This window comes from Haliotis asinina, chromosome 12 (genome assembly GCF_037392515.1).
Source record: "Haliotis asinina isolate JCU_RB_2024 chromosome 12, JCU_Hal_asi_v2, whole genome shotgun sequence".
Lineage (NCBI taxonomy): Eukaryota > Metazoa > Mollusca > Gastropoda > Lepetellida > Haliotidae > Haliotis > Haliotis asinina.
In genome coordinates this window covers 43,010,329-43,028,935 of record NC_090291.1, presented here as the reverse complement: position 1 = coordinate 43,028,935, position 18,607 = coordinate 43,010,329, and the positions used below count along the sequence as shown (strand labels likewise).

The window sequence follows — 18,607 nt, the reverse complement described above, 5'->3', positions numbered from 1 at the left end:
CTACTTGTAAAACACTTAAATGCGGACACATTCCCATTGTTCATTTTTCTCATATATTACGACACATGGGAAATTGACAGAGATTCGGATAAGTACTTGTAGCTTAACAATTCACCAATATGTAAATATATATATTAATCTGGAAAGTATTTTGTAAACTATTTTTCAAGAAACGTTGTATATTACAATACACGTTTGTGTCAGGTACACATTTGGGACGTAATTTATCTCTCAATTTAAGGATCGAACAGATGTCAAAATTTGGAAAGAGAACAGATAGTGCATGAATCGAGAGTTAGAACTGACGTGACAACTTCGGTTCTGTTGCCTATATGTCAAAAGCTGCTTCAGAATTGATATAAAAAAACTTCCTACATCAATCTAAAACGTTTGTTCTGTCAGATCTTTTTATGACGCACGTGCACAGATGTTAGTTAATGACATAACGCTTAAAACGTTTTTGACAATGAAACATCATTTATACGAAAGTGAAAAAAAGATGAGCGAATGTATTCATTATCACATTCATGCAGTTATTAGTGTATCCAACTGCATTGCTTCTGTGACCTATTTGAGACATTTGTTTATGCCATCTTATATCAACCAGAAATGATTTCATAGAATAAACAAGGCTGCTGTTCTGTTCTCTTGTGTTAAAGTCTCCAATATATGTATTTATGTATTTACTAATCATCTGATACCAGCTGGTTGCTTCCTGTTACAATATTCCACACTGTAGTGGGATCAGCGTTATTGTAGGTAATTTACAAGGAGAGACTTTTAACCAGTTAAAGAAAGGAGTCCACTTCGCAGATATGCTAAAGGACAAAAGAAGCGTCGTAATATTGGAAATGACACTTAAGTATTAATGGATTGAATTATTTTCTTTTTAAATATTATGAGGCAAACATGAGTTGACGTATATCCTCCATCGTTCAATAAAGTACTGTTTGAGAATGGGGTTTGATTATTTTTCAAGTTTTTTTTTATTTTTTTTTTTGGTTAGTTGTTTTTTTGTTTTTTTTGCTTTTTTTTTAAAAAATTAAAATCAAGATATGCATGTGCATCATGCATACAGGCATAAATTGCCAGCTTTAATGGCAATCGTTCACTTGTATTCTGAACTCCACAGCAATGGCTAGGGTAACGTGAGATCAAGAACAACATGCTATTAGACGTCTAGGCGTTGGCCAACACGTTCCAGTCATTAGTGACTTCAGTTGCAGCATTCGAACGACAGGACGTCTCAGACAGCAACACGACGCAAGCAACAGCACAGATGACCGCCCACGTAGTGGTCGACCCTGTGTACCAATATGTCGTCAGGACCACCATATGTGACTCGAACCGGTCTGGGGCTAGGTAACCTGACCTGAAGTTACGTGATCATGTGAAGAAAATGGCGGAGGCAGTGCATTAGCAGGTGTGTTGATGGATTGTAGTATATTACTGAAAGCCCTTCGCTGAGCAACTGAAGGTGTTGTTATGTAACTTAATGTCTGCTCGTTCCTGTGCCCAGTAACTGACATGATTCCCAGCGCACCAACACCGGCCCCGGACAACTTTTTGTAGCTGCTGTAGCGCGGACACAGTGGTTTGTGTACGTTTGTGATAAACACGCTGCTTTGGAGATTGTCGACACCATTGCTTTAAGAGTATTGTCTCCCTTGGGTTGTCAACGTGGAGGTTGTTTGATAGGAGCCAATCTGAAATAGTGCTTGTGTTTCATTAGATTCTGACACGGATACGGATTACTGAGGAAAAAGACATGAGACTCGAAACAAGTTAGGTAAGTAGTACTGACAAGTGCCAACAGTGTTTGATTGTATAGAAAGACTTATATTATTATGATATTTTACGGAAATAAATTATATATATGCGAACTTAGTAGTCTTGATTGCTTTTTAAATACCTTTCAATATTTTCAATGAACATTTTGTGCTTAGTTATGTTGAGTTTTTGTTTCGTGTCTCAGCCAATTCCACCGATCGATTTTCGTTGGCACTTGTGACGCGACCAATGCCAATGCCAGTGATCTCACTTTCAGGTGTACTTGTCACGTCAGACTTCGGGACGCTGAGTAGCATTTCATCATCGCTGTCATCAAGGTCTATTTCGTGTTTCAAGACAACCAGTTTTTTGGCAACCAGTTTTTTGGCAACCAGTTTTTAAGATTTTCGATCACAAATTTTCTAGCCGTATTTCTGTGGAGAAAACAGAATTTCACCACACGGCAGGCTTCTCCATTCAGAGAAACTTCTCCGATCGACAGTCGATGCTGAAACCCCATCTTTATTTTTAGTAAGGCTATCGTCCGGTTACTAAGGTTACGTTCGATTACGAGGGGGAAGGATGAAATGGCGCAGTGACGCCAACACATTGTGACGTAATGCAAAAAAGTGCACATTATCGTCTGATTTGATCTTTCACCGAAGCATCTTAGAATTTCTGTTAACCACTGGTATTTATATACCGCCACCATATCGCTGGAGTATTGTTGAGTGCGGCGTTAAACAGCCACCAACCAAACAACCACATCAACACACCATGTTTCAATCAGCCAATCATGTTTCAATACAACGAACACGTTTATTCAATGACAAAGAGCGCATAACGTTCAGTCACTAAAGTTCCAACGTGAATATTTTAATAGAAATGAAAGAATGTTAAGTTAGACAAATTATAGAAGCTTGAGACCGAAATAAACCTGTTGAATATTTTATGAATATTTATCGAAGTGTACTAGTGCATTTACTGACACAAATATGGAAATAACATTTTACCAGTACGGGCGTGTAGCACACGTGTGTTATCATTTGCTGTTATTGTCTGAATTTTTTAAATTAACATAGCAGATAACACATCACTGGGATTGTAAAATTCCGTTTGACTGACTTGCCGATGAATGCTTAATGGTAGCTGTTATACACGTATGTATTACATAAAGAAATACAATAGTGTTTTTACTGTCCATCGGTTTTATTCTTCAGAATATGTTCATCTTAAGATTGTTTTCATCTCTATTGCATAAATTGTTTTTGTCACGATATGGCCGACGTGACGTTAAATATTAACTCACTCGTGAACTCACTCTTACGTAAAGAAGACTACCGTCCCATTCCAATTTCGGATAATATTTCAACATAGAACATGTTTACTAGGAAAAGCGAGTTGTGGTGATTGATTGATACAGCTGGTACACACCACTTACATGCCATTCAAGTTCAAGGGATTCAATCACTTGATCAAAACTTAGTTTATTAAAATTCGACCACAGCAATCCGTTCAAGCAACCATTTCCAGTACAGACAACGAAAGGCAACAGCACAACATGCAGTAGTACGTTTCTGCATTCGAATATAAGGATATATTAACATAGTATGACATGGGCATTCTTATAACATCCTCTATATCCACCTTGGCGGGGCAAGGATATATTAACATATATAGTATGACATGGGCACTCATATAACATGCTCTATATCCACCTTGGCGATGCAAGTACCACTGCCACACTTTGCTGAATTATAACATTATAAAATACAAAAATCATGAATAGATAATTAATGATATGTCAAGAGGAGATCATTTGGTATATGTGTTTGATATATGGAGGATACTGTAGTCGTGCCCAAACATACTATGTTTACGACACGAGTACCTAAAGTCGCTATTTCCCGAGCGATATACCTATATGTAGTCAATTACAGTCAGTCTGTGAAATCGCGTAATGCCGGATGCGTTTAGGCATTTCGTGAAATGACTGAATTCGCTTAGTCATTATGTGAGATGACTGAGTTTTGTGTTAGTTGATTACACAGATTGCCTAAAGCTTCAGGCAATCCGTGTAATCTCGCAAACTGCCTTGACAACTCGACTCAAAGAGCTCGAATCAATGACAGCTTGACTCAAAGAGGGGTAATAAAATAGAAACTCGGTCACTTCTTCAATCACTCACGCTCAGCATCTGTAGCAAAGGACATGGATATCGAAGTAAAATTTCGAACCGAATTGCTCGCAAAGTACCAGAACAACCCGAAGGTCTTGATTCCGAGAGAGCTTTACACAACAACGTTGGACGAACTGAGACTAGCCTGAAAGAAAACAAGGCATGAATACTACCTATTATCGAAGTAAGTGTCATTCATTGATGGTTCGGTTTTCTATTTCCATCTTACTGTTGCAGTTGCTTTGAACTTCGATTGATTAAAAACCCCACCTAAACTTGATCGAGTCTTACTGGATGGCGAAATTGGTCGCAAATCTTTCGCTGACACTACGCGTGACGTTATCTTCTTCAGGAGACGTCGAGAAGCTGATCAAGCGGCACCAGGACCCAGATGCGTCTGCAGTTTACTACGTGTCTATAGAAGATACCATTGAAGTGATCAAGCGAGTACATCTGGCCACCGGGCATGGTGGCCGTGACCGGCTGACCAAAGAAATCAACAAAACGTACGCGAACATCACGCGAGAAGTGCTTGAATTGTTCAAGTCATTTTGTGAAGAATGTCAGAAAAAAAGAAAGCGACCCAGGACGAAAGGTGTGGATGTGAGGCCGATTCTGACCAGAGAATTCGCATCCCGGGGTCAGGTGGACTTGATTGACATTCAGTCAATGGCCCAAAATTCTTTCAAGTGGATAATGGTCTACTAGGATCCTGACCAAGTTCGTAGTGTTGCGGCCGCTGACTTGTAAGCGAGCGACCGCAGTGGCACACCAGTTATTGGATATTTTTCGAACTTACAAAGTGCCAACGGAAGTGAGTTCAGAGCGGAGGTGATATCTGAACTGAAGGAGATGTGGCCCAGACTTGTGATGGTACATGGGAAACCGAGGCATCCACAGAGCCAAGACTCAGTCGAAAGAGCCAATGGAGACATAAAGGATATGTTAGTTGCGTGGATGGGAGATAACAAAACGAACGATTGGACCATTGGATTAAACATTGTGCAGTTTCAAAAGAATTCCAGTCTACACGCCGGGATTCAACGTTCCTTTACATGGCCATGCTTGTCTGTGACGCGAAGGTCGACCTGTCTTCGTCCACGCTGCCGACTGAGATACTCGGTCGCCTGCAAAGCGAAGAGGAATTACTTGCTCTGAACATACCTCAGACTGCGACTTCTGCGCTATCGTCATTGCGATGACGATGACCGCCAAACGGCAGCTACACCAGACCTCCAAGATCAAGGGCTGCAACTTGAAGGTACCCTACCATACACAGACGTGAGTCGTTGGGAGTCCAGCGAGGAAAGTCCGAACCAGCCGGAGGGTAAGGGAGAAACGACCAAAACTATCGAAGGGCAATCAGGAGAACCTGAGAGTGATCAGCGACACGTCAACATTCACTCCGAGCGGAATATGGCACAAACGTCGCAGCTGAAACAGGCCGAGAGGATGGTGACGAGAAGCCGTGTGGAAATGGTTGCCGGAAAAGTGGGTGACAACGTCCCTGTGCCTATTCCTCTTGTCGATAGGGGAAGAGGAGACCCAAGAAATATTCTGGACAGAATATTCTGGAATGTGTTGGACAGGAATGAAAACGACTTGTGCACCATCTGCGTGAAAGGTGGGATTCTCAAGGAAAAATATTCGCGTAATCAGTTCGATGTCTGTCCTCAAACTCGAAGACCATCAGCTTGAGACAAGCCGTGAACGTGGAGTCTAGCTCAGATGAACAGGACTTCGTTCGCTGTAATTGCTTGGGACATTAAACAAATGTCAAACCAACCGCTGCAAGTGCTTCAAAAATAGAGTCCAGTGTTCAAGCCACTGCCATAATATGATAAATAAATAATATAATAAAAATAAATGATATAAAGTACGTACAGTTTCACCAGATTTGAGTTGTAAATGCTTTATTCAGCTTCATGATTTTAATTGTAAGTGCGAAACGAATGCAATGTAACATGTATGGTCTGTAATTGAATAGAGTATTGTTGTTAGTCATTTCACGTAATGTCTGAAGATTTTAGTCCTTTCATGAAATACCTAACCACAACCAGTCATTACGCGTAATGCCTAAATCGACTGATTTCACAGATTGACTGTAACATATATATGATATATATGACATTTTGTTTATTACCAAAGTCGTTCAATTGAGGAAAATATACCCAACTCTACTTTCAAACATGGGCAGGCTACAGCATTCAGAATGGAACGTAACAAAAGAACCGTGACGTCATGGCATAGTTCGTGCCGTCACGTTACCATGAGAAAGTGATGTCTTGCCCTAGGGCATCGTACGAAAACTATGAACCCCGATAGGTTCGCCCGTAGGTAATACAATGTTTACTGTTACAAATGCCTCCATCTGTTAAATATAAATAAACGTTAATATTCATGACGGATAGCAAATGTCACATATCATCACATTCTAGTCAGTCCTGTCAAAAAAGCAACGCTCTGCATAATTATTTCAGCTATAGCGAACGTGAAAATAGCACAGCGGATATGTGGCTATATTTTATATATTAACTCACAGTATCAGTGTGAAGGTTTTATTGAAGATAATCTGTTGTCATTGGATCTTGCGATGTCGGATTTGATTCGTTCATTTTGAATGCGCCCTTATTACAAGGATCGTGGGAATTAAGACGTTTGTCAATTAGTTCAGCAGAACAGACTTCGAGATATACAGGTGTTTGACGCTCTCCGTCCAATCATACACCCTTGTTTTGACATATTTATGAATAATAACCTCTTGATATGTGCATATAGTATAATTACACACACAACACCGCTTCCATAACAATAGAAACATGCCGTTTCATTGCGTTGATGGTTTGCAGTTTTTTTGCCCAATTAAAGCATATCCCATCGCTTTGAGGTATAAAGAACAGTACGATATAATCTGTCTTTCCATAATCATAGACAAATGTCCCTTCGTAAAACATTTTCATTAGGCTCGTTCTCTATTTACTTGGTTGACGGATGTACCATCTTTAACATTCAGCAACGCGGCGAGCTATTTCTAATAAAAAGGCAGAAAATCATGCTGAAGAATACCAATAAGGGATTGGTGGAACATAACGGTAACTATGACAACAGATATTACCATAGCATATCTAATCCGATTTCATGAATGGTCTGCGTACCATCTGTATTACTTCTGTTCGAAACATAGGTCGGATTGTGTTTTGTAGAGAACTGCAGTCGTTAATATTGCTGACATTCCTTTTCTCTGAGAAACGATGTAATATCAAGAGTTCTGTGACATTGCCTCTGCCAGGTATGTTATCCTTATTGGTGTTTGACCGTATAGGTTCTTTGTCAAGACTGAATCTGACTGTTGTAAGCGTTTGGGCGCGGAACCTATTGTTGTAGTGTTTTATTGTTGTAATGCTACTGACGACACGCAAACAGTTGATCGATGACCTCGTATTTGACGACATTCTAGCTTGTTCATTCCACCTGTTTTATACTGCTGTCTCAAATTGCCATGATCGGGAAGTATGTGAAATAAATTATTGTTGATACTATCGACACAGGTTGATGGGGGTAGTCCAGTGGTTAGAACCACGCGTATCACGCAGTTCAATTCCCTACATTTGAACCATCTGTGAAGACTATTTCTGGTGTCTCCAGCCGTCATATTACTGGAATATTGCTAAACTTGCTAAACTAATATTGCTGCGTAAAACTAAACTCACTCATTCATGCCATCGACTTTTGATTGTTAAAAGAACAAGGCTTCGTTTATTTCTAACGTCGTCCCCAACATTTGTGAAAAGAATCACGTAAATCAAATATATATAAAAGCCGGAATTGAGCGAACTGAAGTTTGACACGCTTCTGTACTGATTGGGCATTTATGTGATGTTGTTTGTGCACTATTCTGCGGTGATTGGGCATTTATGTCACGGCGTTTAGCCTCCTTGCATATGTTTTCGAGTGTGAACAACACCTAGGTTATTCGTCATTGCAGAGAAAAGGTAAGGGTGGCGTGTCGTCTATCTTTCGTGTGATGCTGACCACTTTAAACATGTTAGGATCTTCTGGGGAATGTTGTTGTTTATCTTGTACATATCTTTATCATACATCCCATGGTCCCTAGTATGGTAATCTACCTTATTGTTGGTGATGTATAGCCCGTGTTTTACGTTGCTTTGTCCAAATTAGTTCTATCTTTCCACACTAGTTTTAATTGTAACTGTGATGCTCTAGTTGTTTTACTGTCCTTTGACGACATTTTTTTAATGACATAAACATATTTCATAGCAATATCAAACATGTTGTCGTCACTATATGGCCGAAATATTCCCGTGTATGTTCAAGTGAACACTTTGTTAGCTTTAGCACAGCACCGGTGGCACAGGTGAAACAGGATAAGCACCTGGGCTCACTTGCACACAGCAATCATAGAGCTACAGTGGTTGTAACTCCCATAATCCAACATAGGCTTAACATAGTCGTGGCGCGGTGTGCAAGTAGATCCTGTTTTTTCCTCTGTTTGGTAGTGATCCATTGTTCTATTGGAAAGCAGTCGTACTAACTGTGGTTTATTAAAATTCGACCAGAGCAATCCGTTCAAGCAACCATTTCCAGTAAAGACAACGAAAGGCAACAGCACAACATGAAGTAGTACGTTTCTGCATTCGAACATAGGGATATATTAACATAGTATGACGTGGGCACTCTTATAACATCCTCTATATCCACCTTGGCGGGGCAAGGATATATTAACATAGTATGACGTGGGCACTCTTATAACATCCTCTATATCCACCTTGGCGATGCAAGTACCACTGCCACACTTTGCTGAATTATAACATTATAAAATACAAAAATCATGAATAGATATTTAATGATATGTCAAGAGGAGATCATTTGGTATATGTGTTTGATATATGGAGGATACTGTAGTCGTGCCCAAACATACTATGTTTACGACACGAGTACCTAAAGTCGCTATTTCCCGAGCGATATACCTATATGTAGTCAATTACAGTCAGTCTGTGAAATCGCGTAATGCCGGATGCGTTTAGGCATTTCGTGAAATGACTGAATTCGCTTGGTCATTATGTGAGATGACTGAGTTTTGTGTTAGTTGATTACACGGATTGCCTAAAGCTTCAGGCAATCCGTGTAATCTCGCAAACTGCCTTGACAACTCGACTCAAAGAGCTCGACTCAATGACAGCTTGACTCAAAGAGGGGTAATAAAATAAAAACTCGGTCACTTCTTCAATCACTCACGCTCAGCATCTGTAGCAAAGGACATGGATATCGAAGTAAAATTTCGAACCGAATTGCTCGCAAAGTACCAGAACAACCCGAAGGTCTTGATTCCGAGAGAGCTTTACACAACAACGTTGGACGAACTGAGACTAGCCTGAAAGAAAACAAGGCATGAATACTACCTATTATCGAAGTAAGTGTCATTCATTGATGGTTCGGTTTTCTATTTCCATCTTACTGTTGCAGTTGCTTTGAACTTCGATTGATTAAAAACCCCACCTAAACTTGATCGAGTCTTACTGGATGGCAAAATTGGTCGCAAATCTTTCGCTGACACTACGCGTGACGTTATCTTCTTCAGGAGACGTCGAGAAGCTGATCAAGCGGCACCAGGACCCAGATGCGTCTGCAGTTTACTACGTGTCTATAGAAGATACCATTGAAGTGATCAAGCGAGTACATCTGGCCACCGGCATGGTGGCCGTGACCGGCTGACCAAAGAAATCAACAAAACGTACGCGAACATCACGCGAGAAGTGCTTGAATTGTTCAAGTCATTTTGTGAAGAATGTCAGAAAAAAAGAAAGCGACCCAGGACGAAAGGTGTGGATGTGAGGCCGATTCTGACCAGAGAATTCGCATCCCGGGGTCAGGTGGACTTGATTGACATTCAGTCAATGGCCCAAAATTCTTTCAAGTGGATAATGGTCTACTAGGATCCTGACCAAGTTCGTAATGTTGCGGCCGCTGACTTGTAAGCGAGCGACCGCAGTGGCACACCAGTTATTGGATATTTTTCGAACTTACAAAGTGCCAACGGAAGTGAGTTCAGAGCGGAGGTGATATCTGAACTGAAGGAGATGTGGCCCAGACTTGTGATGGTACATGGGAAACCGAGGCATCCACAGAGCCAAGACTCAGTCGAAAGAGCCAATGGAGACATAAAGGATATGTTAGTTGCGTGGATGGGAGATAACAAAACGAACGATTGGACCATTGGATTAAAAATTGTGCAGTTTCAAAAGAATTCCAGTCTACACGCTGGGATTCAACGTTCCTTTACATGGCCATGCTTGTCTGTGACGCGAAGGTCGACCTGTCTTCGTCCACGCTGCCGACTGAGATACTCGGTCGCCTGCAAAGCGAAGAGGAATTACTTGCTCTGAACGTACCTCAGACTGCGACTTCTGCGCTATCGTCATTGCGATGACGATGACCGCCAAACGGCAGCTACACCAGACCTCCAAGATCAAGGGCTGCAACTTGAAGGTACCCTACCATACACAGACGTGAGTCGTTGGGAGTCCAGCGAGGAAAGTCCGAACCAGCCGGAGGGTAAGGGAGAAACGACCAAAACTATCGAAGGGCAATCAGGAGAACCTGAGAGTGATCAGCGACACGTCAACATTCACTCCGAGCGGAATATGGCACAAACGTCGCAGCTGAAACAGGCCGAGAGGATGGTGACGAGAAGCCGTGTGGAAATGGTTGCCGGAAAAGTGGGTGACAACGTCCCTGTGCCTATTCCTCTTGTCGATAGGGGAAGAGGAGACCCAAGAAATATTCTGGACAGAATATTCTGGAATGTGTTGGACAGGAATGAAAACGACTTGTGCACCATCTGCGTGAAAGGTGGGATTCTCAAGGAAAAATATTCGCGTAATCAGTTCGATGTCTGTCCTCAAACTCGAAGACCATCAGCTTGAGACAAGCCGTGAACGTGGAGTCTAGCTCAGATGAACAGGACTTCGTTCGCTGTAATTGCTTGGGACATTAAACAAATGTCAAACCAACCGCTGCAAGTGCTTCAAAAATAGAGTCCAGTGTTCAAGCCACTGCCATAATATGATAAATAAATAATATAATAAAAATAAATGATATAAAGTACGTACAGTTTCACCAGATTTGAGTTGTAAATGCTTTATTCAGCTTCATGATTTTAATTGTAAGTGCGAAACGAATGCAATGTAACATGTATGGTCTGTAATTGAATAGAGTATTGTTGTTAGTCATTTCACGTAATGTCTGAAGATTTTAGTCCTTTCATGAAATACCTAACCGCAACCAGTCATTACGCGTAATGCCTAAATCGACTGATTTCACAGATTGACTGTAACATATATATGATATATATGACATTTTGTTTATTACCAAAGTCGTTCAATTGAGGAAAATATACCCAACTCTACTTTCAAACATGGGCAGGCTACAGCATTCAGAATGGAACGTAACAAAAGAACCGTGACGTCATGGCATAGTTCGTGCCGTCACGTTACCATGAGAAAGTGATGTCTTGCCCTAGGGCATCGTACGAAAACTATGAACCCCGATAGGTTCGCCCGTAGGTAATACAATGTTTACTGTTACAAATGCCTCCATCTGTTAAATATAAATAAACGTTAATATTCATGACGGATAGCAAATGTCACATATCATCACATTCTAGTCAGTCCTGTCAAAAAAGCAACGCTCTGCATAATTATTTCAGCTATAGCGAACGTGAAAATAGCACAGCGGATATGTGGCTATATTTTATATATTAACTCACAGTATCAGTGTGAAGGTTTTATTGAAGATAATCTGTTGTCATTGGATCTTGCGATGTCGGATTTGATTCGTTCATTTTGAATGCGCCCTTATTACAAGGATCGTGGGAATTAAGACGTTTGTCAATTAGTTCAGCAGAACAGACTTCGAGATATACAGGTGTTTGACGCTCTCCGTCCAATCATACACCCTTGTTTTGACATATTTATGAATAATAACCTCTTGATATGTGCATATAGTATAATTACACACACAACACCCCTTCCATAACAATAGAAACATGCCGTTTCATTGCGTTGATGGTCTGCAGTTTTTTTGCCCAATTAAAGCATATCCCATCGCTTTGAGGTATGAAGAACAGTACGATATAATCTGTCTTTCCATAATCATAGACAAATGTCCCTTCGTAAAACATTTTCATTAGGCTCGTTCTCTATTTACTTGGTTGACGGATGTACCATCTTTAACATTCAGCAACGCGGCGAGCTATTTCTAATAAAAAGGCAGAAAATCATGCTGAAGAATACCAATAAGGGATTGGTGGAACATAACGGTAACTATGACAACAGATATTACCATAGCATATCTAATCCGATTTCATGAATGGTCTGCGTACCATCTGTATTACTTCTGTTCGAAACATAGGTCGGATTGTGTTTTGTAGAGAACTGCAGTCGTTAATATTGCTGACATTCCTTTTCTCTGAGAAACGATGTAATATCAAGAGTTCTGTGACATTGCCTCTGCCAGGTATGTTATCCTTATTGGTGTTTGACCGTATAGGTTCTTTGTCAAGACTGAATCTGACTGTTGTAAGCGTTTGGGCGCGGAACCTATTGTTGTAGTGTTTTATTGTTGTAATGCTACTGACGACACGCAAACAGTTGATCGATGACCTCGTATTTGACGACATTCTAGCTTGTTCATTCCACCTGTTTTATACTGCTGTCTCAAATTGCCATGATCGGGAAGTATGTGAAATAAATTATTGTTGATACTATCGACACAGGTCGATGGGGGTAGTCCAGTGGTTAGAACCACGCGTATCACGCAGTTCAATTCCCTACATTTGAACCATCTGTGAAGACTATTTCTGGTGTCTCCAGCCGTCATATTACTGGAATATTGCTAAACTTGCTAAACTAATATTGCTGCGTAAAACTAAACTCACTCATTCATGCCATCGACTTTTGATTGTTAAAAGAACAAGGCTTCGTTTATTTCTAACGTCGTCCCCAACATTTGTGAAAAGAATCACGTAAATCAAATATATATAAAAGCCGGAATTGAGCGAACTGAAGTTTGACACGCTTCTGTACTGATTGGGCATTTATGTGATGTTGTTTGTGCACTATTCTGCGGTGATTGGGCATTTATGTCACGGCGTTTAGCCTCCTTGCATATGTTTTCGAGTGTGAACAACACCTAGGTTATTCGTCATTGCAGAGAAAAGGTAAGGGTGGCGTGTCGTCTATCTTTCGTGTGATGCTGACCACTTTAAACATGTTAGGATCTTCTGGGGAATGTTGTTGTTTATCTTGTACATATCTTTATCATACATCCCATGGTCCCTAGTATGGTAATCTACCTTATTGTTGGTGATGTATAGCCCGTGTTTTACGTTGCTTTGTCCAAATTAGTTCTATCTTTCCACACTAGTTTTAATTGTAACTGTGATGCTCTAGTTGTTTTACTGTCCTTTGACGACATTTTTTTAATGATATAAACATATTTCATAGCAATATCAAACATGTTGTCGTCACTATATGGCCGAAATATTCCCGTGTATGTTCAAGTGAACACTTTGTTAGCTTTAGCACAGCACCGGTGGCACAGGTGAAACAGGATAAGCACCTGGGCTCACTTGCACACAGCAATCATAGAGCTACAGTGGTTGTAACTCCCATAATCCAACATAGGCTTAACATAGTCGTGGCGCGGTGTGCAAGTAGATCCTGTTTTTTCCTCTGTTTGGTAGTGATCCATTGTTCTATTGGAAAGCAGTCGTACTAACTGTGGTTTATTAAAATTCGACCAGAGCAATCCGTTCAAGCAACCATTTCCAGTAAAGACAACGAAAGGCAACAGCACAACATGAAGTAGTACGTTTCTGCATTCGAATATAAGGATATATTAACGAAGACGATATACTTGAACAAGTTGAAAATCAAAACTTTGCATTCCTAGACTTTATATGTGATAATTTCAACCAAGTGCGTTACTCCGCCGATAAGATAATAAACAACTTTGGAAAATGTTTTCTGGATCTCTGTGCAGTAATTAACATACACATAATGAACGGACGATGTGGGTCTGACACTAAAGTTGGAGATTTCACTTTCATTGGCAATAACGGCGCAAGCGTCGTCGATTATATTATATCATCTGCACCGTTGTTTGAATATGTATCTGATTTTGAGATAACGTCTCGACCCGAGTCAACGCATCTTCCGCTCACTATGAAGTTACGTACGCTTCATGTGAAATCGTCGCGTACGAAATCTGGTTGTAAGAATACTTATAGATTTGTTTGGGATCATAACAAGCTTGACTCCTTCAGAGAGAACATTCTCTCGGACCCTGTGCAAGATATTTTAGATAAATCTGTGGACAGTGCATTCACATGTATAGACACTAGCGTTAATCTTATAGTAGATGCCCTTTGCCTGGCAGCGTCAGATATGAAAAGAAAGTGTAGAAGTACGAGAAATGATCTGAACGAATTTTATGACGATGAATGCAGAAAACTCAAAGCTGAACGCTGTAAATCTTTGAATAGGTTCAGGAAAGATAAAGATAAATGCTCATTGATACAGTATAACCTGTTAAGAAATAAATATAATGCCCTCTGCAAATATAAACGTACTTCATTTTATAACAATAAGCAAAAAATAATAGAAGAAAATATAAATGACTCAAAACGATTTTGGCAGGAACTTAAATCCCTAAATAAGAAAAAGGATTCTTATAATGATATCCAAACCCAGGAATGGTTCCACCACTTTAGAGACTTATTTGCATGTCAAAATACGGGTAGCGAGGAAGACACAAAAAGAAATGAAGGTGGGCCAGAAGACTCTAACCCAACCAGTGACGTTTCAAAAGATATACTTGACTCTCCTATATCGAGACAAGAGATTCTAGAAAGTATCAATAACCTTAAAGTTAACAAATCCCCGGGAATAGATGATGTAATTCCAGAATTCTTTAAACACTCTGCTGATCTTCTTCTACCGTATTTAGAATTGATTTTTAATCTGATATTAGAAAAAGGGACCTTTCCTACAGCCTGGTCGGTTGGGATAATAGTGCCTATACATAAGCAAGGAAATTTAAATAAAGTAGATAACTACAGAGGAATCACATTGCTGAGCATATTCAGTAAAGTGTTCACATCGATTGTTAACCAAAGACTAATTTTTTGGGGTGAATCAATGGACAAAATAAATGAAGCCCAGGCAGGATTTAGAAAGGGTTACACAACAACCGATAACATGTTTATACTACAGAGTGTGATCCAGAGATATTTGAATACACAGAGTGGTAAGCTATATGCAATGTTTGTTGATTTTTCTAAGGCATTTGATTCTGTCCAAAGACATAAACTTTGGTCATTATTTAACATGAATGGACTTAGCCCCAAAATGAGTAAGTTATTAAGTGATATATATCAAAATGTGAAAGCCTGTGTTAGAAACAACACCGAGGTGTCTGCAACATTCGATGTAAACATTGGAGTTAGGCAAGGCTGCGTACTCAGCCCGTTCCTGTTCTCTTTTTTCATAAACGAGCTAGCGGTACAGATTGAGCGAAATTGCTCACATGGTATCCAGTTGCATCCCGATATGTTCTATCTTTTCCTCTTATTATTTGCAGATGACATTGTTCTCATTTCTAGCACTATAAACGGCCTACAGAAGCAGATAAACGAATTAGAAACCTATTGCCAAAATTATTGTCTAAGTGTAAACATGAATAAAACAAAAATAATTGCATTCAAGAAAGGAGGTAAACTATCGAAAAAGGAAATATGGTATTATAAGGGTAATGTCGTAGAAAGAACTACATCATACAAATACCTTGGAGTATATTTTACAAACATTCTGTCATGGTCGACACACACAAAATACGCATCTGTGCAAGCACGTAAGGCTCTAATCGGTATATTAAGAAACCTGAGAGTATTAGGAGATATAAATCTAGCATCCTTTTTTAGAATATTTGACACCAAAATCAGTCCGATTTTACTTTATGGTGCCGAAATTTGGGGCTTGAAATACTTTGATTGTATAGAAAAAGTTCACCTATTTGCTTGTAAAACATTTCTCGGAGTAAAGATGAGCACACCAGACGTTATGGTATATGGAGAATGTGGCAGGTTTCCCCTCCACATATTCCAGCAAACTAGAGTGATCAAATATTGGATAAAGTTATTAAACATGTCATCACACCGTTTACCCAAAAAATGTTATGAAATGATGTTATTGTTGCATGAAAACGGTAAGCAGAACTGGGTATCAGAAGTAAAAAACCTACTCTTCTCAACTGGATTCCATAACCTATGGTATGAGCAAAAAGTGTTCGCCCCATCACTGTTTTTAAATACATTCACACAAAGATTAAAAGACATATATCAACAAAAGTGGTTGGGAATTGTTTCATTATCAACAAAGTGTAAGTATTACCCAACACTAAAAACCCACATTTATACTGAAGGTTATCTATCATGTGTAAATGTTAAGAAATTCAGAACAGCATTATCACGTTTTCGTTGCTCATCCCATGATTTATTGATTGAAAAGGGGAGATTTATGAATATAAAAAGAGAAGATAGACTATGTAAATGTTGCACTAACAATGCAATAGAAGACGAATATCATTTCCTTCTTGTCTGTCCAGCATTTGATACACTACGTAGAAAATATATGAAAGAATACTATTTTGTACATCCATCGATTGCCAAATTCTCTTCACTGTTGACGTGTTCAAATGAAAAGGTAATCCAAAATATTGCAATTTTTATTCACAAAGCTATGCTATCCAGACAATTCTTCTATAAATGATATGTATATGGAGTGCGCCCTACAAATGATATAAAGATATGTGTGATATCGAGAAGTGAGTGATTTAGCATGATACTATATTACATTTGCTAAAATGTCATGTATATGATTTGATATGCCATTATATATGATGTACAAGCTGATCTTTGACATATGATATATAGGATATGACGTGAGACGATGATATGATGTATTATGATATGGTATGATACTATTTCCGATGTGAGAACATATATGATACGACATGACATGACATGGTACCATCTGATATCATATGATCTAATATGACGTGATACAGCATTATATGGTATGATATGACTCCATGATATTATACTACTTTATATCATGAGTAGTATGATGTGTGTTTTATACTATAGGCCTGAGGCCTTTCAGTATTGAAATAAATAAACTATTGATATATTAACATAGTATGACGTGGGCACTCTTATAACATCCTCTATATCCACCTTGGCGGGGCAAGGATATATTAACATAGTATGACGTGGGCACTCTTATAACATCCTCTATATCCACCTTGGCGGGGCAAGGATATATTAACATATATAGTATGACATGGGCACTCATATAACATGCTCTATATCCACCTTGGCGATGCAAGTACCACTGCCACACTTTGCTGAATTATAACATTATAAAATACAAAAATCATGAATAGATATTTAATGATATGTCAAGAGGAGATCATTTGGTATATGTGTTTGATATATGGAGGATACTGTAGTCGTGCCCAAACATACTATGTTTACGACACGAGTACCTAAAGTCGCTATTTCCCGAGCGATATACCTATATGTAGTCAATTACAGTCAGTCTGTGAAATCGCGTAATGCCGGATGCGTTTAGGCATTTCGTGAAATGACTGAATTCGCTTGGTCATTATGTGAGATGACTGAGTTTTGTGTTAGTTGATTACACGGATTGCCTAAAGCTTCAGGCAATCCGTGTAATCTCGCAAACTGCCTTGACAACTCGACTCAAAGAGCTCGACTCAATGACAGCTTGACTCAAAGAGGGGTAATAAAATAGAAACTCGGTCACTTCTTCAATCACTCACGCTCAGCATCTGTAGCAAAGGACATGGATATCGAAGTAAAATTTCGAACCGAATTGCTCGCAAAGTACCAGAACAACCCGAAGGTCTTGATTCCGAGAGAGCTTTACACTACAACGTTGGACGAACTGAGACTAGCCTGAAAGAAAACAAGGCATGAATACTACCTATTATCGAAGTAAGTGTCATTCATTGATGGTTCGGTTTTCTATTTCCATCTTACTGTTGCAGTTGCTTTGAACTTCGATTGATTAAAAACCCCACCTAAACTTGATCGAGTCTTACTGGATGGCAAAATTGGTCGCAAATCTTTCGCTGACACTACGCGTGACGTTATCTTCTTCAGGAGACGTCGAGAAGCTGATCAAGCGGCACCAGGACCCAGATGCGTCTGCAGTTTACTACGTGTCTATAGAAGATACCATTGAAGTGATCAAGCGAGTACATCTGGCCACCGGCATGGTGGCCGTGACCGGCTGACCAAAGAAATCAACAAAACGTACGCGAACATCACGCGAGAAGTGCTTGAATTGTTCAAGTCATTTTGTGAAGAATGTCAGAAAAAAAGAAAGCGACCCAGGACGAAAGGTGTGGATGTGAGGCCGATTCTGACCAGAGAATTCGCATCCCGGGGTCAGGTGGACTTGATTGACATTCAGTCAATGGCCCAAAATTCTTTCAAGTGGATAATGGTCTACTAGGATCCTGACCAAGTTCGTAGTGTTGCGGCCGCTGACT

The 18,607-nt window shown here is 39.7% G+C and overlaps 1 protein-coding gene across 1 annotated transcript in view; it reads left to right on the top strand.

Moving 5' to 3' along the window:
• Positions 1-2,061: 2,061 nt before the first annotated feature.
• LOC137258479 (sodium- and chloride-dependent glycine transporter 2-like) overlaps positions 2,062-18,607 on the top strand; it is a 76,227-nt gene continuing 59,681 nt past the window's right edge. The window contains exon 1 of the mRNA XM_067796165.1: positions 2,062-2,108. The gene's annotated coding sequence lies outside the window, so the exon portion shown is untranslated. The remainder of the gene's footprint in view (positions 2,109-18,607) is intronic.